Source organism: Leuciscus leuciscus (genome assembly GCF_965113295.1).
Source record: "Leuciscus leuciscus genome assembly, chromosome: 4".
NCBI classification, from domain to species: Eukaryota; Metazoa; Chordata; class Actinopteri; order Cypriniformes; family Leuciscidae; genus Leuciscus; species Leuciscus leuciscus.
In genome coordinates, this window is record NC_138728.1 from 54,822,360 (window position 1) to 54,848,852 (window position 26,493).

Consider the following 26,493-nt stretch of genomic DNA (forward strand, 5'->3'; position numbering starts at 1 on the left):
AACTATATATATCAGTGCTGTCTGTCTATTTACCTGTCTGTCTGTCTGTCTGTCTGTCTGTATGTATGTCTGTCTCCTAACTATATATATCAGTGCTGTCTGTCTATTTACCTGTCTGCCTGTCTCCTAACTATATCATTGCTGTCTGTCTCCTAACTATATCAGTGCTGTCTGTCTATTTACCTGTCTGTCTGTCTGTCTCCTAACTATATATATCAGTGCTGTCTGTCTATTTACCTGTCTGTCTGTCTGTCTGTCTGTCTGTCTCCTAACTATATATATCAGTGCTGTCTGTCTATTTACCTGTCTGTCTGTCTCCTAACTATATATATAAGTGCTTTCTGTCTATTTACCTGTCTGTCTGTCTGTCTGTCTGTCTCCTAACTATATATATCAGTGCTGTCTGTCTGTCTCCTAACTATATATATCAGTGCTGTCTGTCTATTTACCTGTCTGTCTGTCTGTCTGTCTGTCTCCTAACTATATATATCAGTGCTGTCTGTCTGTCTCCTAACTATATATATCAGTGCTGTCTGTCTATTTACCTGTCTGTCTGTCTCCTAACTATATATATAAGTACTGTCTGTCTATTTACCTGTCTGTCTGTCTGTCTCCTAACTATATATATCAGTGCTGTCTGTCTATTTACCTGTCTGTCTGTCTGTCTCCTAATTATATATATCAGTGCTGTCTGTCTATTTACCCGTCTGTCTGTCTGTCTCCCAACTATATATATCAGTGCTGTCTGTCTATTTACCTGTCTGTCTGTCTCCTAACTATATATATCAGTGCTGGTTGTCTATTTACCAGTCTGTCTGTCTGTCTGTCTCCTAACTATATATATCAGTGCTGTCTGTCTATTTTCCTGTCTGTCTGTCTCCTAACTATATACTGTATATCAGTGCTGTCTGTCTATTTACCCGTCTGTCTGTATCCTAAGTATATATATCAGTGCTGTCTGTTCAATTCAATTCAATTCAAATTTATTTGTATAGCGCTTTTCACAATACATATTGTTTCAAAGCAGCTTTACAGAAAGTGCATTTCAGAAATGTACATAGAGAAATACAGTTAGTTAATCATGTATTGATTTAGGGCATAAACATATCGCCAGCGTCGAGTCGTCTCTTCACGGGCGTCGAGTCGTCTCTTCACGGGCGTCGAGTCGTCTCGTCACGGGCGTCGAGTCGTCTCGTCACGGGCGTCGAGTCTTCTCTTCACGGGCGTCGAGTCGTCTCTTCACGGGTGTTGGGGCATCTGTAGTTTCCATGGGAGGCTGGATACAAACTGGAGCTGACGATCTGTATTTATCTCGGGACTAGCGTCCCGAGATAACAACAGAAAAGCAGATGGGAAATAATTAGCGTAGCTGCTGTTCATAATATTAATGCATTCAATCTGATTCAACTGTAGTATAAAAGGTAGTATTATGTGAATGCTTGGCTAAAGAGATGCGTCTTTAATCTTGTTTTAAACTGGGACAGCGAATCTGAGACTCGAACAATATCAGGAAGACTATTCCAGAGTTTAGGAGCTAAATGTGAAAACGCCCTCCCTCCTTTAGTGGACTTAGATATCCTAGGAATGACCAGAAGCCTCGAATTTAGTGATCTTAAAGAGCGCGATGGATTGTAGGGCGATAGAAGTTCCGTTAAATACAGGGGAGCTAAACCATTTAGGGCTTTATAGGTCAGTAGTAATACTTTGTAATTGATACAGAACTTTATAGGTAACCAGTGTAGAGATGATAGAATTGGTGTTATATGATCATATTTTCTTGATCTAGTAAGAACTCTAGCGGCTGCATTTTGCACTAACTGTAGCTTGTTTATTGAGGATGCAGGACAACCAGCTAATAAAGCATTACAGTAATCTAGTCTCGAGGTCATGAATGCATGAACTAACTTTTCTGCATCAGAAACAGATAGCATATTACGTAGCTTAGCAATGTTTCTAAGGTGGAAAAAGGCTGTTCTTGTAACATATGAAATATGATTTTCAAAAGACAAGTTGCGGTCTAATATAACACCCAGGTCTTTTACTGTAGAGGATAAAGTAACAGGACACCCTTCTAAATTAAAGTTGTATTGTAAGAGGTTTTGTGGGCAGTTTTTTGGACTAATAAGTAATACCTCCGTTTTATCTGAATTTAATAGCAGAAAATTACACGTCATCCAGTATTTTATATCTTTAACACACTCTGTCAATTTAGATAATTTATTGTTTTCATCTGGTCGTGATGAAATATATATTTGAGTGTCATCAGCATAACAGTGGAAATTAATTCCATGTTTTCTTATAATATTTCCAAGTGGCATCATATATACTGAGAATAGCAGAGGGCCTAACACAGATCCCTGCGGCACTCCATAGTTTACTGGAGTTATGATCGATTTTTCTCCATTTAAATAGACAAAATGGTAACGTCTGATAAGTACGATCTGAACCAGTTTAATGCCTGTCCCTGAACACCAGTATAATTTTGTAGTCGATCTAAGAGTATTGTGTGATCTATAGTATCGAACGCAGCGCTAAGATCAAGTAAAACTAGTATTGAGATACAGCCTTGGTCAGAAGCTAGAAGTAAATCATTTGTAATTTTAACGAGCGCAGTTTCAGTGCTATGATGCGGCCTGAATCCTGACTGAAATTTTTCATAGATATCATTTTCTTGCAAGAAAGAACACAATTGAGCGGACACAACTTTTTCTAGTATTTTAGACATAAATGGAAGATTTGAAATCGGTCTGTAATTTGCTAGATTATTATGATCTAATTGTGGTTTCTTAATAAGAGGTTTTATAACTGCCAACTTGAATATTCTTGGAACATGACCTAAAGATAAAGACGAGTTAATAATATTGAGAAGAGGCTCTTCCACTACAGGTAACACTTCTTTCAGTAGTTTAGTGGGTATTGGATCTAATAAACATGTTGTTGTTTTAGATGAAGTGATAAGTTTATTTAGCTCTTCCTGTCCTATAGTAGTAAAGCGGTGTAGTTGTTCTTGAGGGATAATTGAGGCTGAATCATAAGACACCATTAAAGATTGTACATTTACAATTGTGTTTCTGATGCTTTCTATTTTCTCAGTGAAGAAATTCATAAAATCATTACTACTAAACTGTAATGGAATATTTTGCTCAGGTAACGTCTGTTTATTTGTTAGTCTAGCCACGGTGTTAAATAAAAACCTTGGATTATTTTGGTTATTTTCTATTAGTTTGCGGAGGTGCTCAGCCCTGGCTACTTTTAGGGCCTTTTTATAACGTGACATACTGTCTTTCCACGCGATTCTAAAGACCTCTAAATTAGTTTGTTTCCGTTTACGCTCTAAATTACGAGTTTCTCTCTTGATAACATGCGTAGCACTGTTGTACCATGGTGCTTTAGTTTTCTCTCTAACCTTTTTCAATCTAATTGGTGCAACAATGTCTAATGTACTAGAGAAAATGGTGCTCATAGTGCTAGTCATTTCCTCTAGTTCATCTGTTTGTTTGGGTTCACTGAGCAACTGAGATAGATCAGGTAAGCTATTTGAGAATCTATCTATAGTTGTTGGAAGGATTGTTCTGCCTGGTCGATAACGTGGCGCAACATGACAAATTTCAGCAGTACGTAGTATGCAAGTGACCATGTAATGGTCAGTGACTTCATCACTTTGCGGTATAATATCTATATCGGTTAGATTGGTTCCATGTGATATAATTAAATCTAGCGTATGATTAAGACGATGAGTGGGACCAGTGACGTTTTGCTTGACCCCAAAGGAGTTTAATAAATCTGTAAACCCAGCCCCTAACGCATCATTTGTGTTATCTACGTGTATGTTAAAATCTCCAACAATTAATGCTTTATCGACATTGACCAATAGATCTGAGAGAAAGTCTGCAAACTCTTTTAGGAAATCAGCGTAAGGCCCTGGCGGTCTATATACGGTAGCCAAGGCTAGAGATAATAGGGATTTCTTTCTTACATCTAAGAGAGTAACATTTAGTACAAGTACTTCAAACGAATTAAACCTGTGACCTGTTTTCTGGGTAACATTAAGAATATCTTTATAGATTGTTGCAACACCGCCACCACGACCAATCAGACGGGGCTCATGCTTATAACAGTATCCAGGAGGAGTAGACTCATTAAGACCGAAATAATCATTTGGTTTAAGCCAGGTTTCAGTAAGGCAAAGTACATCGAAACTATTATCTGTGACCATTTCATTCAGAATAACCGCCTTAGGTGTGAGTGATCTAATGTTTAGAAGACCTAGCTTTATAAATTGTTTTTGTACACTAATATTGAGATTTTCTGGTTTAATCACAATTAGATTTTCCCTAGATTCTACAGTAGATTTTTTTTTTTTTTTTTTTTATGATTTATTTATACACTTTAAACCATTACAAAAAAAAAAAAAAACAGAATTTACAGAAACAGGGGAAGATGAAAATACACAAACCATTACAGAGAGAAGATGCACTGAGGAATATTTTCCCCTCAACAAATTAATAAAGTACAATCACATACAGTAACAGTAAACATAGCAGTGTATTGGCCAGGCAATACAAAATTAGTATCAACATCTAGATTGGTGACAGATGTGGGGGGAGATAAGGGGATCACACACAAAGAGCAGGGTCAAGCTGGAGAGTTTTGATATGTTCACACAGGGGTTGCCAAAGCTTGATGAAAATGGTGCTAGGTCGGTGAAGAGAGTACCTAATTTTCTCCAGTTTCATAAAATAAAGAACATCTCTTATCCAACGAGTGTAAGATGGAGGGTGAGGGCTTTTCCAATTCAATAGAATTAAACGCCTAGCTAAAAGAGTCAGAAAGGCTACAAAATCTGAAAAGTGAGAAGGCAAAGAATGGCCAAGCGGGAGAACCCCAAATAAAGCTGTAACTGGGCAGAGTGGGATATCCGCCGAGGTAATGGCTGACAATGAGACAAAAATTTGTCTCCAAAAGGAAGACAGAGCAGGGCAGGACCAGAACATGTGAATTAAAGTGCCTGAACCAGAATGACACCTGTCACACTCCGAGTCAATAGACGGGTTAATGCGTGCTAACCTGGTCTTCGACCAGTGGGCTCTATGAACCACCTTGCACTGTATGAGCCTGTGACGTGCGCAGAGGGAAGAGGAGTAAACCCTGTTCAGGACTGCCTTCCATGTCTCCTCGTTAATCTCAGTACCAATGTCTTGGGACCAGACAAGGCGTAAATCATCAGAGGAAAATTGCAAATGAACAATTATATTCACTAGTTTACAAATTGACCCTTTAGTACAAGGATCCACACCCAGAATGATGTCTAAATCTGAAGGGAGAGGTGCATTTGGAAAGTTGACCATTTTTTTTCGTACAAAGTCTCGAATTTGTAAATATCTGAAAAAAATTTTTTTGGAAATATTAAACTGAGAAGTCAACTGTTCAAAAGAGGCAAAAACACCATCGATGTAAAGGTCAGCAACAGAAACCAACCCAAGATCTCTCCAAGAGGTGTAAGCACGGTCTAAAATGGAGGGGTAAAACAACGGGTTAGAATGTATTGGGGATAACAGGGGGGTATTATGAAGACCGAAATGTCGCAAAAATTGGGTCCAGATTTTAAGACTGTTTTTAACAATTATATTATTTGAATATTTCATTGGGGACAATGTGTATGGGAGGCATAAAAGAGCCACCAGGGAAGATGATTTACATGAGGCATTCTCGATATGCAGCCAGGATGGGGAGTTGACGGAGTTGCTTGGTTGGAACCAGTAAAGAGTGGTGCGTATATTTGCTGCCCAGTAATATATTAGAAAATTAGGAAGAGCTAGACCACCTAATTGTTTTGTCTTCTGCAGAATGCCTTTTCGAATCTTTGGGGTCCTTTTATTCCAAAGAAAACTAGAAATAGAGCTGTCGAGTGTAACAAAAAAAGACTTTGGAATAAAGATAGGAATACACTGAAATAAATATAAAAATTTAGGGAGCACGCTCATCTTAATACAATTAACCCTACCGATCAGGGATATAGGAAGGAGAGACCAACGATTAAAATCCTGAGATAGACGATTAAGCAGTGGAACAAAATTGTGGTCAAATAAGTCTGAAAAGTTTCTTGTCACATTTATGCCCAAATATCTAAAACTTAAGGAAGATCTAAAAGGTAGGGATGCTAATGGATAATTCAAGGCAGCTGTGTTAATGGGCATTAATTCACTTTTACTCAAATTTAACTTATAGCCTGAAATTAGGCCAAAATCCATTAGCAAATCAAGCACCAAGGGAATGGAAGTACCAGGCTCAGAGACATATAAGAGAAGATCATCTGCGTACAGAGATAGCTTATGCTCCAATCCTCCCCTTTGAATGCCAGCCATCGCACTGGATCTTAGAGCAATTGCCAAAGGCTCAATGGCTATTGCAAACAAAAGGGGAGAAAGCAGGCAACCTTGTCTAGTCCCGCGACCGAGGGAGAAATACTCAGAATAGTTATTATTAGTTCGAACACAGGCCAAGGGAGATGTATATAAAAGCCTAATCCAAGATATAAACTGATCAGGAAAGCCAAATTTCTTCAGTGTATAAAACAAATAGTGCCACTCGACTCTATCAAACGCCTTCTCAGCATCCATGGAAATAACTAACTCTGGTGTTTCATTTAAAGAAGAAGAATAAAGAATATTAAAAAGGCGTCTAATATTATGAAAAGAATGTCTGTTTTTAATAAAGCCTGTTTGGTCAGTAGAAATTAAAGTTGGAAGGACCACCTCCAGGCGTCTTGCTAGGACTTTAGCTAATAATTTCACATCTGAACAAAGTAAGGAGATGGGGCGATAGTTGCTGCACTGAGAAGGGTCTTTATCTTTTTTAAGAATAAGAGAAATGATAGCCTGCCGTAAGGAATGAGGGAGAATACCCGAGCTGTAAGACTCATTGAACATGTTAAGTAAAAGAGGTGATAATTTGTCAGAAAATGTCTTGAAAAATTCAGCAGGGAAGCCATCCGGCCCTGGGCATTTGCCATTCTGCATAGACTAAGAGCAGACTTAATTTCGTTCAATGTAAGAGGGCCTATCAAATTTGAGGAGATATCAGGATCAATGCAAGGCATATTGAAGGAATTGAAAAAATTATCAAACTGGGCTACTTCAGCTATGCTTTCCGAAGTATATAACGAGGAATAAAAATTCCTAAACTCATTATTAATAGTCAGTGGATTAACTGAAGACCCAGCAGAGGTGGAAATTTGAGTAATGAGATGTGAAGCAGCAGACTGACGCAACTGATGGGCAAGCAATTTGCTTGATTTATCACCGAATTCATAATAATTGCAGTGAGTCTTATGTAGAGCTTCAGTTGCCTCATTTGTAGTAAGCAAGTCAAACTCTGTCTTTGTTGTCAGAAATTTAACAAAGTCATCTGAGTTTGTAGAATTAACACAATTAGACTGAAGGTCTGCCAAAGTATTCAAAAGATTAGCTCTCCTTTCATTGTTTATTTTTCTCTTATAGGCCGAGTATGAAATTATTTCTCCCCTTAAATAAGCCTTACATGCCTCCCAAATTGTCTTAGCTGAAACACCAGGGGAAATATTTGTGGAGATAAAACGGTCAATACGATCATTAATGACAGAAATAAAATTAGAATCATTGAGAAGCAGAGAGTTAAAACGCCAAGGAGATCGGGACATTGAAAGGCTTGGTAAAGCGAGGTCAAATGTAACAGCAGCATGGTCTGAAATAACAATAGTATTATAGATACATGAGCTAATCAATGGAAGCAATTTGTTATCAACAAGAAAGTAATCAATGCGGGAGAAAGTATGATGTACAGGGGAAAAGAAAGAAAACTGTTTTGTGCTAGAATTAAAAAAACGCCAAACATCAGAAATAGCATACTGCTCCATGAATAACTGAATCGTCCTGCTGGACTTAGACTGTGCACATGGTCTAGATGAGGAACGGTCTAAAAGAGGGTCTAAGCAGCAGTTAAAATCCCCACCCAGAATTAGCTGGTTGGAGTTCAAATCAGGGAGGGAAAACAAAACTTTTTTGAAAAAAGCCTCATCATCCCAGTTAGGGCCATATACATTGGCCAAAATCAAACAAACTCCATTGATCTGTCCTCTAAGAATAATGAAACGCCCATTGGGGTCCGAGATGACCTCAGAAACGGAGAAAGGAACCGATTTATGTATGAGAATAGCTACCCCGCGGGACCTATCCTGGAAGCTGGAGTGGTAGAGCTGGCCTACCCAGCCCTTTCTAATACTTAGATGGTCTGCAGGCCTGAGGTGTGTTTCCTGAATAAAGGCTATGCTAGTATTCAATTGTTTCAAATAATTAAGAACTTTATTTCGTTTCACCGGAGAATTCAGTCCTTTGACGTTCCAGCTGGTGAATTTCAGTGCACCACGAGTTGCCATCTTGTTATTCATCACGGGCGTGGATAATTAATTCCCTGAACATGACAAGATTTCTGAGACCCCCACACAAACATCCCAGCCAATAGTACACCTTGCTTGTAGCATATAAGGATATAAAGTGCCATAGTGATTGCACACAGATTGACAAAGATAGAAGAGAACGACCAAGAGACAAAAAAGAAAAAAAAAGAAAAAAAAACACAACAACCCCTACCCCCACCCCTCCCATCAGCTGACAAGAACAGCAGCTGGAGCCACTTTACCATAACACGTTTCCTAACTCCTTGTCCTCCCATAAAAGGTGCATAACCTCAAATTACTGACAGACATTCTTCAGAAACAAATCTAAATGTAACATATAAGCGCAAACTTTTAAAGAAAATAATAATAATAAAAAATTAATTAATTAATTAATTAAAAAAAAAATATATAACTTGGGCAAAAGGACAGTAAAACTAGCTGTCCAAAATTAGCACACCCTGTATGTATGAATTAAGCTTAAATCAAATAGCAGGAACTTTGTGGTGAACACGTTCAATATAAAACAACTCAACTTTGTCAAGTTTAACAAACAATCTAATGTTAAATTCACTAAACAGCCCACATTATCCTTAACAAGTAAAAATTAAGCAGCCTGCCCGCAGTATGATGGAGTCTGATTTGAAAATTAAATGTTGTTTGTCTGTCTGGCAAAATTAAAATCTAATTGCAAAACACTATTATTGTTTTGTTTTTTTTATATATATATAACAAACTGTAAATAAAATGAGATTTGAAGGGACCTTGTAGTTAGCAAGTTTGAAGAAAAAAAAAAAAAGAAAAAAAAATGAAACAACTTTGTCCAGTTTAACCAAGTGTCTAGACTCAAATCCGCGGGGCCGACGGCCAAGCCATTACTTAGAATAATGGGGGGGGGAACGCCAAAAAATCAAGACTGCTCATAGTAGAATACAGTCCGTCCAGTTTACTATGAGTCCAAGCTCTGGATGAAGTTGTTGGCTTCTGCAACCGAAGCCAGCCATTTCTTCTCACTGTTTGGAAGAGTAATTTGCAGTCTAGCAGGGAACAGAAGCGCAGGCTTGAGTCCGCGTTTGTACAATGACGACATCACATCCTTATACTCGGAGCGAAGTTTCAAAACCTCAGGGCAGTAATCCTCGAAGATACGGATTTTGTGTCCTTCATACATCAACTCACCCTTCTTGCGAGATTCACGGATGACCAGGTCCTTCACTTGAAAGCGATGAAATCGCAAGATGACGGGTCTCGGTCTCTGCCCAGGGGCTGGTTTAGGTGCGAGACTGCGATGAGCTCTATCTAGCTCGGGCGGCGAGGTTAACACCTGAGATCCAAGGACATCGACCAGAAGCTGGGAAAAAAATGTACTTGGACGCGGCCCCTCGATTGACTCAGGTAAGCCCAGGATTCGAATGTTTTGGCGCCGACTACGGCTCTCGAGATCTGAGACTTTAGCCTTAAGCCACTCGTTATCCTTCTGGAGACCCGAACACGTAGCTTCGAGTCGTTCAAGCTGTTGACTGATCTCTGTAGTGCCGGCCTCAAGACTTCCGATGCGAAGATCATGATCTGCCACTGTGGACTGAATGTTGTCCAACTTCGTTGCCAAACTTTCGAAAGATGCTTTGAAGTCCGCGGCGATAGATGCTCTGAGGTCATCGTGTAAAGCACTGATCTCGGCTAGCGTAACGCTAACACCCGTCGAAGAGGCGCCTTCTTTATCGACTTGTTTTCCCCTTCCTTTGGACATTTCAAGATCGAATAAAATCCCGAAGCGGTTATAAAACAAATGCTGTCAGATGTCAACGAAAATTTTGAGGTTTTAGAGATAAACTTAAAAGTTTAGGGAGCGAGCCGCGTACACGTCTACTCCTCGTGCGCCATAACCAGAAACCCCTACAGTAGATTTAATGTTTGACCTCACTAAACGAGGAATAGACACAGTTTCAATATAATGTTCTACATTGGTACTTATATCAATTAAGTTTGGACAGCAAAGAGTGTGATTTGGACTTTGACTTACTAGTCATATGGTGTGTAGCGTCTTGGAGATGTTGTCCGACAGAATAGCCGCTCCGATTCTGCTGGGGTGAAGGCCATCAGCGCGGAAGAGCCTAGGTCACTCCCAGAACAGATTCCAATTATTTACAAAGAGCAGTTTCTGTTCATTACACAATGACATTAACCATTCATTTAGAGCAAATAATCTACTGAACCTTTCTTGTCCTAGTCGGTACGTGGGAAGCGGTCCAGACACGATGATCGTTGTTTCAGGCGATGTGCTGCGTACCGTCTCGATCAGGCTCCTGTAGTCCTTCTTCAGAACCTCCGTCTGCCGCAGCCTGATGTCGTTCGTTCCCGCGTGCAGGACCACAGTTCCGATGCGCTCGTCACCGTTCAGGATCTCGGGGACCTGCGCAGCGACATCAAGAACACGAGCACCAGGAAAGCAGTGAGTGCGCACCTTACCTTTACCTATGGTGGCGTGGACATGCCGGACGATGGAACTGCCGATGATCACAGCGTCGCGTTCCGTCTCGCGTAGAGGGGAGAAGCGGTTCCGTGTGGAGATCTCGAAGGCCGGGAGGGGCAGAGAGGTCCTTGCTCTGGTCCGGGCTCGCGTCTTCCGCTGTGGAATCACCCAGGGTCCATGGTGTTGTGTCGGTGCCGGAGTGAATGAAACTAGGGATGATCGCGTCCTGGGCAGAGAAACACGGAGTAGACGGGGTCGGAGTAAAAAGGTTACTAACCACTGACTTGTGAGCATCGGCGCGTGATGTTTCAAGCGCGGATCGCCGATCTCGCAGCTCGGCCTGTCTCTCTAGTAGGTCGCGGATCTGCTTCTCCACGGATTCCAGCTCTAACTGCACAGCATGCAGCTCGAACGTGTCCTCACCTGCACTCAAAGGTAACGTTAGACACACATCCGTTATATTCGCCATTATAGCAGATGTGCTATGATGGCGAATTACAGCCGTGGAACGAGAGATTAAGCAGGAAAAAATTTAAAATAAAAAAATTAAATAATAAAAAAAAATTTAATAAAAATACTTATTAGACTCAGATTCTTTTATTTAATTCAGTTTCTTTAAGAAACCTAATTATATAACAGTATATCTGACCTGCTATTTTCCCCAAGAGACCTGACAATGAGACGTCATGTTTTGCCTTCCGTAATGACTGAAAGAGGTGCTCCCTATTAATATTGTATTTCCTACACTGAAGAAGAACATGTTCCACTGTTTCTGGTTGATTACAATAAGTACATTTCCCAGTTGGGTGCTTACCTATTTTATACAATGAAAGGTTTAAACCTGTATGACCTATTCTCAGACGAGTTATTAAACTTTCTTCCCTCCGTTTCCAGCCCACCATCCTCCCAGCACCAACCTGTCTCTGTACATTATATAAATGCCTTCCAGTTTCACTGTTATCCCAATACCCCTGCCAAACGGACTGTGCATACTTCCTGATAATTGACTTGGCTTCTTCTTTATTTAATGGGGTTTTTAAGTCTACATGTTTATTTTTGAGTGATCCTTTGGCCAGCATATCCACCTGCTCATTCCCCTCCACACCGACATGAGCAGGAACCCAAAGAAAGCATGTGGATAGACCCTTTAGCTCCATCCTGTATAACATAAGGAATATGTCATTGATGATATTGGATCTAAATAATGATTTGCCAGATTTAATACTCATAAGTGCAGACAAACTATCAGATGCAATAACAGTATTATTTGTTTCCCTCTCTTCTATCCACTGCAGGGCCAATAATATTGCAATCAATTCTGTGGTATATACTGACACATGATCCGATATTCTTTTCTTAATATATGACTCACTTGCTGGGATGTAAACTGCTGCACCTGCACGCCCTGTATCAGGATCTTTGGAACCATCTGTGAATATAAACATGGAATCTGCAAAATGCAAATCAAAATAATTCTGTACTATTCTGCTTTCAGGAAGTTTCTTTGACATATCCTTCAATTCCTGCTGTATGTCTAGGTCTACACGTGGTGTTGGGAATAACCAGGGAGGAACTGAAGACTGTATCACTGTAGAGCTGTAATCTAATTGTCTTAATCCTATGACTTCTGCCTTTGCATCACCAATCCACCCAAAACTTATGAAATTTGTCTTATTGTGTTCCCAGCAATCTATTAAAAGACTCTTGGCAGGATGCGACTGACATTGCCCCTGGATATTAACCATTCCTAACGGCATTTCTCCCATTTCAACCTGCATTGCTGATACAGGAGAAGTTTTAAAAGATCCACTACAAATTCTCAAAGCCTGAGCTTGCAATACATCCAACTTCTTAAGGTTTGATTCTGCTGCTGACATGTACGCTATACATCCATAGTCAAAAACCGACCTCATTAATGCCCAGTATATATTTTGTAGGGCTACTCTACTTGCTACCCACTCTTGTCCTGACAGACAGCGAAGTATATTTTTGACCTTTTTACATTTGTTCTTGACTTTGTCTAAATGAGTATTCCATGTGAGCTTCTCATCAAACCAAACCCCAAGAAATCTAACTGTCTTAACTAGCTCAAGTGGTTGTTCATACAACTTCATGGAAATCGGCATGACTTTATGCCTACTTGAAAAGCAAATCACCTTTGTTTTTTCTACAGACAATTTGAATCCCCATTTATTTGCCCATTTTTCCACATCAACTATTGCTACCTGTCTGTCTGTCTGTCTGTCTCCTAACTATATATATCAGTGCTGTCTGTCTGTCTGTCTGTCTCCTAACTATATATATCAGTGCTGTCTGTCTATTTACCTGTCTGTCTGTCTGTCTGTCTCCTAACTATATATATCAGTGCTGTCTGTCTATTTACCTGTCTGTCTGTCTGTGTCTGAACTATATATTTCAGTGTTTCAGGGCTGTATGTCTGTTTGTCTCTGTTTATCTGTCTTTTTCAGTGTTGTTTGTCTCTTTTTACCTGTAATTTCAGATATGTCGTGTGTAGGTCTTTTGACGACAGACAGTGATTCTACAGATAGTGTCATGAGTCCTTTTGAAAAACTGGTTCTATTAGTTTTCTGGGAAAGCAGCAGGTTATAACAAGTTTAAGTTCTGAAGAAAACTTCCCCCTCCACCACTAGCGGCGCCAGGATTTTGATTGTAGGTGGGCCCCCAGAAAACTAGATTGGCCATGTTAAAATAAGCCAAAAAAAAAGTCACCACTTTTGAATAAGAAACAATATCAAGACTATAAAACTCGTCAAAAATCACATTTTTTACTTTATTGATTCTGCTTTTATTCGTAATGCAATGGACCGGTCAACGGGACATAAATTAATCCTTAAAGGATGGGACTTTATGGGGCATTTGCACAAAAAGAATAAATAACTTACCGTAGCCTATTTTATAAGTCGCTCCGGAGTCGCATATCAGTCAAAAAATGCGTCACGAGGAAGAAAAAAAAACATAGGCTATGCCTAAGTCGCACTGGACTAAGTCGCATTTTTTTAGAAATGTATTTCACACAAAAAAAAAAAAAAGTTACAGACAGTTCTCTGCTACGGACGTGAGCGCTCTAAAGCGGCACTAAAATAATGTTTTAAAACTTTCACAGACACCTCAAACTGAAAGCACAAATCCTGTCTTTAAATTTAATTTCGTTTTGTATTAATTGTATCTTAATTTTAATCGATGTTTCATCAACAAATTGTCTGGATTTAATAAGAAGTAGCTAAATATAGGCTATTAGAAAATAGATAATCAGGACACGGAGGCGCTGGCGAACCTGGAGCTCGTCTCATAAATGAACCGAAACTCAGTGTAGGCCTATATGGTAGCCTATTGCCTCACAGACCTGAGACATAGGCTATAGATAGCTTGAAATGTCTACTTTTAAGCAGAACAATTCAAAACGAAAGAAAACAGACTGTGCTGCTTATGTAATTCGTATGAAATGAAATGTGCATTTCTCTCTGTCGCTGCGAAGATCGCGAGTCGTCAACTTCATCTGTCTAGCCGACACTGACATAAAAAATAACTGTTTTATTAGTTAACAATTAAAATGTCTCCTGCTATATTTAACATATTTGCCGGTTCCTTACAAAACACTGACAGTGGGGTTTTTGACTGTGTTTTTTTTTTTTTTTTTTTTTTGAGCAGCTGCAGACATTCTTTCGACACACACACAATATTGATAAACAGGATATATATATTTTTTTAATACAATTAAAATTTAATTTAATTTATTGTTTAATAAAATTAGTTTATTAACAGCAACAAGAGCTGTAAAGATGAAGTTGACGATCGCCATCTCAGTAGGCTAGTAGTGAACGCGCCTATAGAGAGAAATGCACATCATTACATAACCAGAGAGTAGCCTATTTCTTTTCGTTTTAAATTGTTAAAAAGACATTTCAAGCTTTCTTAAGATATATTTCATGTCTGTGAGGCATATGCTGAGTTTCGTTAAGTTAGGATGAGATGCGCTCCTGTTTACGAGCAGAGCAAGTGACCGCGCAGGCGCCTCTATGATTGTGTTGTCTGCTATATTTGGTATTTGGCAACTGGTTGATAAAAAAAAAAAAAAAAAAATAAGATACAATTTATACAAAACGAAATTCACTTAAAAAAATCGTTTTCTGCAAAACAAAACTTAATTAAGTGGTCAAAATCATGTCTGACCCGCTCCATGTCTCTCGATATTGTGTACTCGTGTGTGCGGTTCACTTTTCATAATCAACATAAATTAAAAAATAACATTATAATATTTTAACAAATATTAAACTAAATAAGCTTATTTAATGGCTACAACACGTATAGTAGACCTAGGCTCTCTATTTGTACAAATTGCTGCACATTCATTTTATTCTGAATTTTGCACACATAAGTTGAAAGGCATTTGTTTGTGCATGCATGTAAACCATATCTGCAACATTTATCAAGTTCACTGATAATTATGCGTGCATTTATTAATTATTATCTTAAAGAATAATGTAACAAGGACGAAGCATGTAAACTGCGTTGTTTGTTTAGAATGGAATGGATCGCAAATAGATCCGAATGAAGAAACGTACAAAACCATAGTAGAAAATGGGTGGGCCCGGACCTAAAATGGGTGGGCCCAGGCCCACCCGGGCCCAATGGTAGCGCCGCGGGTCCACAGTCCTTTATGAAAACGCAGAACTGAAAGGAGTTTCAAAGCAACTTCTGCTCAAGACAGTTCAAGTTCAGTGGAGGAACAAGACACATCTTCACCGTCATTATTCGTGGTTAGTAAATTCATTTCTCTCTTCAGAAATACACACATTCATCTCAGAACCTTTATTTTAAATAAATAATTTAGATAATGTGAGAGTATATTATTCATAATTCAGTCTGTCCACAGAAACATTCTGTGTCAAACCTCGGCTTGCACATCTGATTATCTCACTTTGAGCCGCGCGTCTGCCTGTTTTTGTGTGTCAGTGTTTGTGTGACTCTTGTGTGAGGAATCGACTTTTTAAAGAGCTCATATTATGCCTTTTTAAATGTTCAACTTTATTTAATGTTTATTTAATGATTCGATGTTGTGGAAGTGTTGGCAAGCACTGAGCGACAACGAGAGAAGATCCAAGTGAAGTTTTATTGGTAGCATAATCTAAAGTCGTAGTCCATTAAACATGCAGAAGATCAGCACACAGTAAATCAGTCCAATCAAACAAACAATTCCAGAGGGCAGGACAGGAACAGGAAAAACAGGACACGGGCAGATTTAAAAAACCAGGAACACAGGGGAAAATGCTCAGAAATGCTGTGAACCAGCTGGAGTTATTCTCTATATCCGTGTTCACTGTTTCTGAACTCCCTTAAACCTCATTACATCCTCATTTAAATAATTCCCGCTCAAAAAAGCGAGCAGAGTCCAAGAAATGCTCTTTCTCATATCTATTCTACTGATATAGCCTATGTGATTTCATTCCCAGCTGATTATGTTCAGAGACATAACCAATTGGTGAACTTTGTGTATTTGCGCTCAGAAAAACAATATATCAGATGCTTAAATTGACAAGGCTTTTTAAACAAATGCAAAGAACAAACATTTCATAATGACCACGACAGAGATGATAATCAAAACCAAACAGGGCCCGGTTTCCCGATAACGCTCACTCTTAGCCTGCTAAGAAGACTCGAAAGATATATCTTACCAAATTTGTTTATTTTCCTAAGTGTGTTCCCCGAACCATAGGAAGCTGCTTAAGATATACCTTCTTACGTGGGACGTTACCCGGCGCTGTCCGTGCCAATGGTGCTGAATTGTTTGAAATCGATGGCTCGAGAATCAATTATTCTCTCGTGCAGGGGCTGTTTATGTGAAAAAGCGGTCATCTTTATAAAAGAAGCACTTCAGAAATAGTTGAAATTTCAATTTATTATGATTATTGGATATTATAAAAAATAATTCAAACTATAATAGCCTATAATAGCCTAGCCTACATATTTTAAAATTGTAACATAGCCTATTGCTGCCACAATAACCTTTTCAAAAAGTTACGTGCCGCCTTTTCTTTCCCATTTTTGTTCGCTGAGGTGGAGCTGCGATGAAATATTGTTCTTGTAAATACTTTCCAGCATTTCAGTAATAAGTTTACATCTTGCGTACGGTGCTCGGCAGTGATCAAAAAGGATTTAAACCGTGAATTTTGAATCTCTTGTAAACTCGGAGATGTGGATTCAGACGGCAATTAAATCACCACACAACCTGTTTGTCAAAAAACAGAAGGTACTAATTTGGCCAGGGATTTTACGCGGACTGGGTGAGAAAAACACTGATATTATGGATTCGGACGGCACTAAAATCACCGACTTACCCCTGTAAATGTTTAAAATACCGGACGAGCCCATGAGAAACAATATTAGCGTCCGAATAGGACTTAACTGACAGTAGCCTATGCTTTCACTGGCCTTTAAAAGAGCGTTTTAATTCAATTAATAATATTGTATAATAATATAATTAAAAATCTAACAACAATCAGTGTAATGACAATTTTATTCTTTGCATGAAAACACTTGAATTAGCCTAATTTAATACTGTCTGGGTGTATTAAAACTTCAGAATTATATTCATTTAGACCTGCAACAACGCTAAGAGAGAGCTACGAATGGTCCCCCATACAGAAATGTAATATATGTCAATATATGTAAATTACATATATAATGTTAGTGCCCATGTATGTCTGCTGCATATATGAGAATATATGCAAAATTCATATATGTAAAACACATATACATATATGAAACATATATTTCAAAATATATCAAAAATGGCCGTTTTCATGTAAGTGCCATATATTTTCCCGTATATGCACATAAATGTGAAATATATGTAAGACGCATATATGTATACATGCATATATGACGCATATATTTATACATGCATATATGTACTTATTTCTATAGTACATACTTTAACATATATTAGGGATACAAATCTTATATCTGAATGCCTTGAAATTAAATGCCTATAGTTGGAGATTTTGTCTATTGTGTGAATACCAAATATAGTATTTTAATACAATAATGCAGTGTTTTCTTTGTCATTTTTGACAAATACATCCACAAAGTACCATAACCATATGCCACAGCTTTAAAAATGCATCAGTATCACATGCATGTACACTGTAAAACTTTTCACTGTAAATTTACAGTTAAATACTGGCAGCTGGGTTGCCATCCACATACTGTATTTTTACAACACTACTACAGTAAACAGCATTTACAGTTCTCCACTGTAATTACCAAATACAGTATATACCACATTTCACAACTTGTCGACAGCAATAAATTGTATTTTTACAGGGAATACTGCTTTTATTATTACATAATTAAAATATTATACTTTAAGGTTGCATAAGAGTAGTCACACTAGGAAAAAGAAAACAACATTTTCTGGGTTTTAAAACATTTATTTAGTTAAATTGCCTTCTGTGAACATGTTGGCTGAATTACTTTTTAAACATAAAATGCAATTTTAACACTTAACAACAAACAGGTAACAGTTAGCACTTAATTAAAGGAATAGTTCACCCAAAAATTTAAATTAGCACATGATTTACTCACCCTTCAAGTCATCCTAGGTGTATATGACATTCTGCTTTCAGACGAATACAATCAAGAGTTCTATTAAAAAATGTCCTGGCTCTTCCAAGCTTTATAACGACAGTGAAATGCTGTTTCTTTTTTGAAGTCCATAAAAGTGCAAACGAAATCCCATTCAAAGTCTGCAAGGTTTCGCAGAAGTGAGGACACCTGTAGGCTTACAGTGATGTTCTTGTTTTGCACAACTTGGCCAGTTTTCTTTGAAGTTACTTGTCCTTTCTTTGTTTTTGATCCACGTTCAGGATTGATGTCAAACAAGTGTCTAAAAGGCAGAAAAAAACAACAATTAAATATTATTAACTGAGTGTATATATTTTGACAAAGAGAGACAGCACAAAAACTGTCTAAAACTGAACAACATAAAAAAAAATGCAATGTTGGATGTTGTGAAAAAAAAAATAATGCAATGTTGGATGTTGTGATCAATAACTGATATTTTTTCTGCCCTGGTAAAATACATCAACTCAATGTGTCTGTTTACATGCGCACTGTCAACTAACTAAATTTTTGGAAGTGGGGTTGCCAGATTTAAAGTTTTATTCTACAACTTTTGTCTACTCATCACCCAGCTCATTAACAATATCATCCCCTCATCCGGTGCCATCAGAGTATCAGTGGAAAGGCAGTCTTTAGACTCTCCGTTTATATAGAGCACACACTGCCAGAATCCAGCCCAAACCTTTGTGACAGAAATAATTTTACTTAATTGCAAGCCTTGCAATGTTTATTGCATATATGACAACATGATTTACCAGACTAAAATGCATGTTTGCACCCAAAAATTTAAATTCTGTCATTATTACTCACCCTCAAGACTTTTGTTCATCTTCGGGACACAAATGAAGATATTTTTGATGAAATCTGATAGTTTTGTCCTTCCATTGATATCAATATCATTGCAACTGTCAAAGCCCAGAAAAGTGATAAAAACATTGGTAAATATATAGTGGTTCAACCTAAATATTATGAAGCAGGGTTTCTGCACATTTTTTAAAGTCAAATTTAAGGCTTTTTAAGACCTTTTTAAGACCCGAAGAAATCAAAATTAATACCATGCATTAGGGGTGTGCAATATTGACAAAATATGTCTCGATCGATATTTTCAAAGTTTTCTTGATAATAATTAGATAACATTTTACTGATTGTGTTTCTGTGCTTGGTGCCATGGCTTGTTTAGGCCTGTTGACAGCTGACTGACAAAGATATTCATATTTTTCATATTCTATGCAGTGGTCAGTTTACAGCAGTGACAGAAATTAACATTTTTTATTAAGGGGTAATATTTGCCACCTTAAATTGATTTCAAGGGGCATTTTCACCTATATACGGACATTTGTAGATGTTATAACAAGATCTTTCACATCTACTGCAGTCAGATTCACCCGTGTTCACTCTGAAGGAATCACTCACATGGCTGGGCACTTGTATGACACATCAAGGATGTTAAGAGGCTAAAAGCAGGTTTAAAACTTGAAGTCAACAGGGTGCAAATTTTAAAAAGAGGATAACACGGTGTAGGCAACACCGATTTGTGTCGTTGTTCTCTGTATTGACAGCACTCCAAATTTACAAAAAAATGAGCTCAATGTTAAAATTGACCGGAGTTCTCCTTTAAGGTTGCACTAGTTACATGGATTATTTAAACAATGTTTTTACTAGCTTTCTGAGCCTTAAAAGTTGCAAAGACGTTGCTGTCTATGGGTGGTTCAGAAACCTCTCAGATTTCATCAAAAATATCTTAATTTGTGTTCTGAAGATGAACGAAGGTCTTACAGGTTTGGAACGACATGAGGGTGAGTAATTACTGACAGAATTTTCACTAATCCTTCAACTGAAAACAACTTGCACTGACATATCTTAAAATATATGACTGCCACTGTTTTATCTCAAGATGCACACCAGTAATGTTTTTTTTTTTTTTTATGATACATTATTATAAAATCTGCTTAAATACCCTAATTTTATTAAGGCCTAGACCTGGCTTAAGCTAAGCCCTGTATGGAAACCAGGGCCATATTGTTCATACCAGTAGTCAACATAATAAATACTGTCAAGTCAAGGTTAGTGACACAATTCAGTCTAATATATGTACATACATATATATATATATATATGAATGGCAAATATGCCAATGACTAACCTCTGAACAAACTCAAGGTGCTGCCTCTTCCTGGTACTGCAAGCTGAAGTTATAGGAGGAGGCAAACAGCGCTGCCAGGCCAGTGATGAAGAGGCTGTGATCCTTCACACACACCTTGACCTTCCAAACTTAATATCCAGCACTGGTTGCTTAGAGATTGACCTGTAATGGAATAAAAAAAAATAAAGAATAAATAAATAATATTAATAATTAAAATAACTACTGTGGGTTCCACTGTGGTTCGATGTAGTTGTCTATTCATAGTTCTATGAATTACATTTTTCAACTAAAAATTAAAATTGGTTAGAATGCTAAAATGCACTGGCATATAATTTTGTTTGTTTTAAGCATAAACTCACTTAATTTTGACTTATTCTTTCAGAAAACAAGACAATTTTTACGTGTCTATTAAATGCTTCTTCATGTAAGAATTGTAGATATCTGGACTGGAAACAAAATAAAAACACTAATTAAGAAAAACATATTTTGCAGTGGGGTGAGTATTGATGGCTTTTCATTTTAGGTTTCATCTACCCCTTTAATGTTTACATACCAGGAAATAAGTCGTGGACTTTCTGGCAAATGTAGATTGCTGGACATCAGCGATGCAAATTCCTGAAACAATTTTTAAAAAGGACAGCACAACCTTGATCAACAGAACCAAAACATAAAACATATTACAAATTAATGAGATTTGCAGAATAATCTCTACTTATCTGCTTGAAGGATAACACCGTCTAACTTCTTTGAATTAGGGAGTAGTTGTATGGGATGGCAATCAGGAATAGGCCTACTACATTTGAAAACAGCATTAGGAACATGGATTTTCATGTGCTAGCAAAATTCTGACAACGATTCAAAAGCACGATCACAGAACTGACAGAATTTGACAGCATTTTTTTTTTTTTACCACATAGACTATAACTGTAACACTACTTAAAAGCATTTACATTAACAATGGCCATCAGATTACAAAGCCTAAAACGAAAAAAATATATATCAAATGCATGTCATGCAAATAGCATGGTAAAGGTTGCCTATTATATGAAATGTCGAAGTTAACGTTACTTGGTAAACAGGTGGAACAGAGTCAGTGAATTGCTTGCGCGGCCACGTTAAACCGCGTTCGCAAAATCAAACCAAATACGTGAAAACAATGTAGAAACGCAAAAAAATAAATAAATAATAATAAATATATATTGGCTTACCGTATCAATTTGACCCTTCGCTAAGCCACGCCCTCCTTAGTTACTGTTGCTACGCCTGTCAAGCTTTTGCGCCTGGCACGTCTATTACAGTATGTATGCACCGGTTTCAGACATTCCCAAGGAGATAATTAGTCATCTTTGGCGAACAGGTGAAAATCTGAGAGAGCAAGACAAAAGGGACTGCAGTATGCATTCGAGGGATATATCCACGACATAATATGCAAACGATTAGAGAATAATTTCATCAAAATTGAAGCTAAAGCCTAGATCGTTAGGTCCCAGCGCAAGCAGCAGCCGCCTCATACGCTGACCATTCAAATGGGAAACACACAAATTGAGGAACAGCTATGTGCATGCACAGCAGGGTGAGTGAAATTTGAAAATAATATAACAATTATAAATCAAACAGCTTATCCATAAGTATTGTGGAATAAACACAAGACATTAGCCTGACCACTTTGCAATGATAACATTCTCCCGCTTATATTTTTAGTGCGCCAGGCTACAGCTCACACGTCGTGGGTCACATAAGTGACTAACGTTACTGTTATGAACTGATTAAGTTTGCATACCAACCTTTTCCTTGGAGATCTCCGGCAAGCCCCCTGATGTTCCCTCCTTTTACTAACTACCTTTTACTAGAACTAACACCGGGAGAGTCGCGATCGGATTGGGGTACTAGTTTAGCCGTCGATTAACAAAATGCTGAAATATATTTTTAAGTAACGTTAAGTTATGTCAGTGAGCCTCCGTCTTGCCTTTAATCACACTGCTTGATCCACGAGCTGGACAATAACTTTATTCTAGAGCTGCTATAAAGCCAAAACACTTTACTTTTAATTTCCTATTATCAATGTAAAGCTGCTTTGGAACAATCTACATTGTTAAAAACGCTATATAAATAAAGATGACGCCCGGCATTTCTCCCCTTGGGTTTTAGGTTTCGGGAAGAGAACAAAATCCACCACCCCGTCCAAACTTTTAGGATACCGGGTATCAGATTTGCACAATCCATACGCATAACGCATGGGCATGTTTCCCTCGCTCGAAAGCTTGCCAGACCTCCCGCGCCTAGTTACGGTTGCTAAGCCACGATTGGCCAGTGGCGGTTTTCGGGCGTGGCTTAGCGAAGGGTCAATTCTCCATCCTCTCAAACTCTAAATCCCACTTATCGTCACGCGCAGGTTAGATTATTCAATGACAAATTCTTCCATCCGTCTTCAGGTAGCTGCTACCGTTAACGTCGTCCATTTTCTGCTGCGTCACAGGCAACTAATGTTTGAAACACGAACCGAACCGAACCTCAAACAAGCTTTAAAATTGCTCACAGATTCGCAGACATTGTTTATCTTGATAACAGGAATGATTATTTGTTCAGTTGAATCCCGCTGACAAAACGAGTTTGCCTGTTGTAGCTGCCTAACGTTACTGTCTGCTGCTGCTCGCATGACGCGTCACATTTGAACTGAATTGAGCGCGAAAGAAATCAATCCCACAATGCAATGACTTTTTGTGATGATAATGAATGAGATAGGAAGCAAAAGCAGTGTGAACACATATATTTATTGACGACAAATATGGTGAACACAAACTCCGTGAAGACAATGATGAACTCCGTGGGTGATGATGTTATCTCTCGGCTGGGTGGCGCAGTGGCTTGATGGCTGGTGATGACGTGGCGTGAATCTCCCGTGATGAATACAATCCAGTGACGATCAACGGCGAAATAGACAATCCAACACGAACAAGACCAAGACAAACCAACAAGGCAGTCCAACATCCAGATCAACTATCAGACAAGGAAGGAGAGAATGAGGTGAGTATATGTAGCTGACGGTAATGTGAGACACCTGGTGCGGGGACTGATTAGCAGCTGATTCCAATGAGCATGATGTAACCACATGAAAGACACCAAATCACAGGACCTGAGAACACAGCCGATCCATGCACCGTGACAGTACCCCCTCTCCTAGGAACGTCCCCTGACGTTCCCAGCCTCCTGTACCTGTTGATTGAAATCATCAATAAGAGAGTGATCCAATATATCTCTAGCAGGAACCCAACTTCTCTCCTCCGGACCGTAACCTTCCCAGTCCACCAAGTACTGGAATCCGCGTCCCCTCCGTCTAGAGTCCAGAATACGATTGACCGAATAGGTTGGTTCCCCGTCTACGAGCCGCGGCGGTGGGGGAACCGGGGCAGGCGGATTAATACGAGCAAAAAATACAGGTTTAATCTTTGATACATGGAACACGGGATGAATCCTCCTGTACGCTGGAGGAAGATTGAGGCGGACTGCCACCGGACTAATGATCTTGGTGACAGAAAACGGGCCAATAAATTTGGGAGCAAGTTTATTAGCAACGGATCGGAGAGGAATGTTCTTGGTAGAAAGCCACACTTTGGAACCAACGACGTATACGGGAGGCCTCGACCGGTGGCGATCGGCTTTGGCCTTGGTGCGCGCTCCCACCTGGACCAGAGTCTCACGGGCTCTGGTCCATGTGCGACGGCACCTCTGGACGAAGGCGTGAGCGGAGGAGACCGCGACTTCGGATTCCAGACTGGGAAAAATAGGTGGCTGGTACCCTATACTACATTCAAATGGGGACAGGCCCGTGGCAGACACTGGTAAGGAATTGTGTGCGTACTCCACCATCGACAGCTGCTGACACCAGGAGGAAGGATTTCGAGCGACCATACATCGTAGTGTTCTCTCCAAATCTTGGTTGGCTCTCTCAGTTTGCCCATTGCTTTGAGGATGGAACCCCGAAGAGAGACTAACAGTGGCCCCCAGAAGTTTACAAAATTCTCGCCAAAATTTGGACACAAACTGGGGTCCTCTGTCAGAGACCACGTCTATCGGGAGGCCATGTAACCGAAAGACGTGATCAATGACTGTTACCGCTGTCTCCTTGGCTGAAGGTAATTTGGGCAAGGGGATGAAATGAACCGCCTTCGAGAATCGGTCCACCACGGTCAAAACTACCGTGTTACCCAAAGAGGGTGGGAGGGCGGTGACAAAATCTAGCGCAATGTGGGACCAGGGTCTCGAAGGGATTGGCAGCGGTTGTAGGAGCCCATCTGGGGGTCTGTTAGAAGTCTTACCAGTGGCACAAACTGAGCAAGCCAAAACAAAACTGCGAACATCACGAGCCATGAGTGGCCACCAAAATCTTTGCTTGACCAAATGTAAGGTGCGACTTACCCCTGGATGACATGCCACATTGGAACAATGACCCCATTGGATAACTTCGGACCGAAGACTTTCTGGCACAAACAAACGGTTAGGTGGGCAACCGGCCGGAGGCGTTACCCCATGTAAGGCTGTCTTAACCTTCGATTCGACCTCCCAACTGAGAGTAGAAACAATAAGTGTCTCAGAAAAAATACTCTCGGGAGTGGACGGGCGATCGGAGCGGTCAAAAATTCGAGATAAAGAATCGGGTTTGATGTTTTTGGAACCCGGGCGGTACGAAAGTGTAAAATCAAAACGTCCGAAAAAAAGTGCCCACCTAGCCTGCCTAGAGTTTAGTCTTTTGGCAGTTCTGATGTATTCTAGATTCTTATGATCGGTCCAAACCATGAAGGGTACCCCTGACCCCTCCAACCAATGACGCCATTCCTCCAATGCCAGCTTGACTGCCAACAGCTCTCTGTTACCAATATCGTAATTTGACTCTGCTGGCGACAAACGATGAGAGAAAAACGCGCAGGGATGCATCTTGTCGTCCGAGGGTGAGCGCTGTGAAAGCACCGCACCTACCCCCACCTCTGACGCGTCGACCTCTACCACGAACTGACGTGACGGATCAGGGGTAACAAGGATGGGGGCCGAAACAAAGCGGCGTTTGAGGTTGGCAAACGCAGCTTCCGCTGCGTCTGACCACCTGAACGCCGTTCTGGGAGAGGTCAAGGCAGTCAGAGGCGCGGCTAGTTGGCTGTAATTGCGAATAAAACGCCGGTAAAAATTGGCGAACCCCAGAAACCTTTGTAGGGCCTTACGGGAATCTGGACTTGGCCAATCTACCACAGCCTTGATCTTCTCGGGATCCATGCGCATACCCTCGGCCGACACGATGTACCCTAGAAAAGGAACAGACTGTGCATGAAAGTCGCATTTCTCCGCCTTGACAAAAAGCCCATTCTCTAGCAGCCTCTGAAGCACTCGTCTGACGTGTTGAACATGTTCCTGGAGAGAAGAAGAAAAAATCAATATGTCGTCCAGGTAGACATATATGAACTGATCGACCATATCTCTCAACACATCATTAACGAGTGCCTGAAAGACACCTGGGGAGTTGGACAAGCCGAAGGGCATGACCAAGTACTCAAAGTGCCCCCTGGGGGTATTAAAGGCAGTCTTCCATTCATCTCCCCTCCTGATGCGAACCAAATGATAAGCGTTTCTTAAGTCCAATTTAGTGAAGATCGATGCTCCCTGCAACCTCTCGAAGGCTGAAGATATCAACGGCAAAGGATAAGTATTCTTTATCGTGATATTATTCAGCCCTCGGTAATCAATACAAGGTCGCAGAGATCCATCTTTCTTCCCCACAAAAAAGAACCCCGCCCCCGCTGGAGATGAGGAAGGTTG

At 39.6% G+C, this 26,493-nt stretch overlaps 1 protein-coding gene and 2 long non-coding RNA genes across 5 annotated transcripts in view; 1 reads left to right on the forward strand and 2 right to left on the reverse strand.

Moving 5' to 3' along the window:
- LOC309497139 overlaps positions 1 to 26,493 on the reverse strand; it is a 549,185-nt gene that overhangs the window by 125,110 nt on the left and 397,582 nt on the right. The gene's annotated exons all lie outside the window — the stretch shown is intronic.
- LOC309497115 (NACHT, LRR and PYD domains-containing protein 3-like) overlaps positions 1 to 26,493 on the forward strand; it is a 202,138-nt gene that overhangs the window by 1,955 nt on the left and 173,690 nt on the right. The gene's annotated exons all lie outside the window — the stretch shown is intronic.
- LOC309497136 lies at positions 18,573 to 23,372 on the reverse strand. Of its 2 annotated transcripts, none has more exons than XR_014205408.1 (3): positions 21,242 to 23,372; positions 20,689 to 20,850; positions 18,573 to 18,810 (listed from the first exon to the last, which is right to left on the reverse strand). It is a non-coding gene; the product is annotated as an uncharacterized lncRNA (long non-coding RNA). The 2 variants fall into 2 exon arrangements; XR_014205409.1 differs by lacking the exon at positions 18,573 to 18,810 and adding an exon at positions 18,908 to 19,450 and having other exon boundaries at positions 21,242 to 23,370.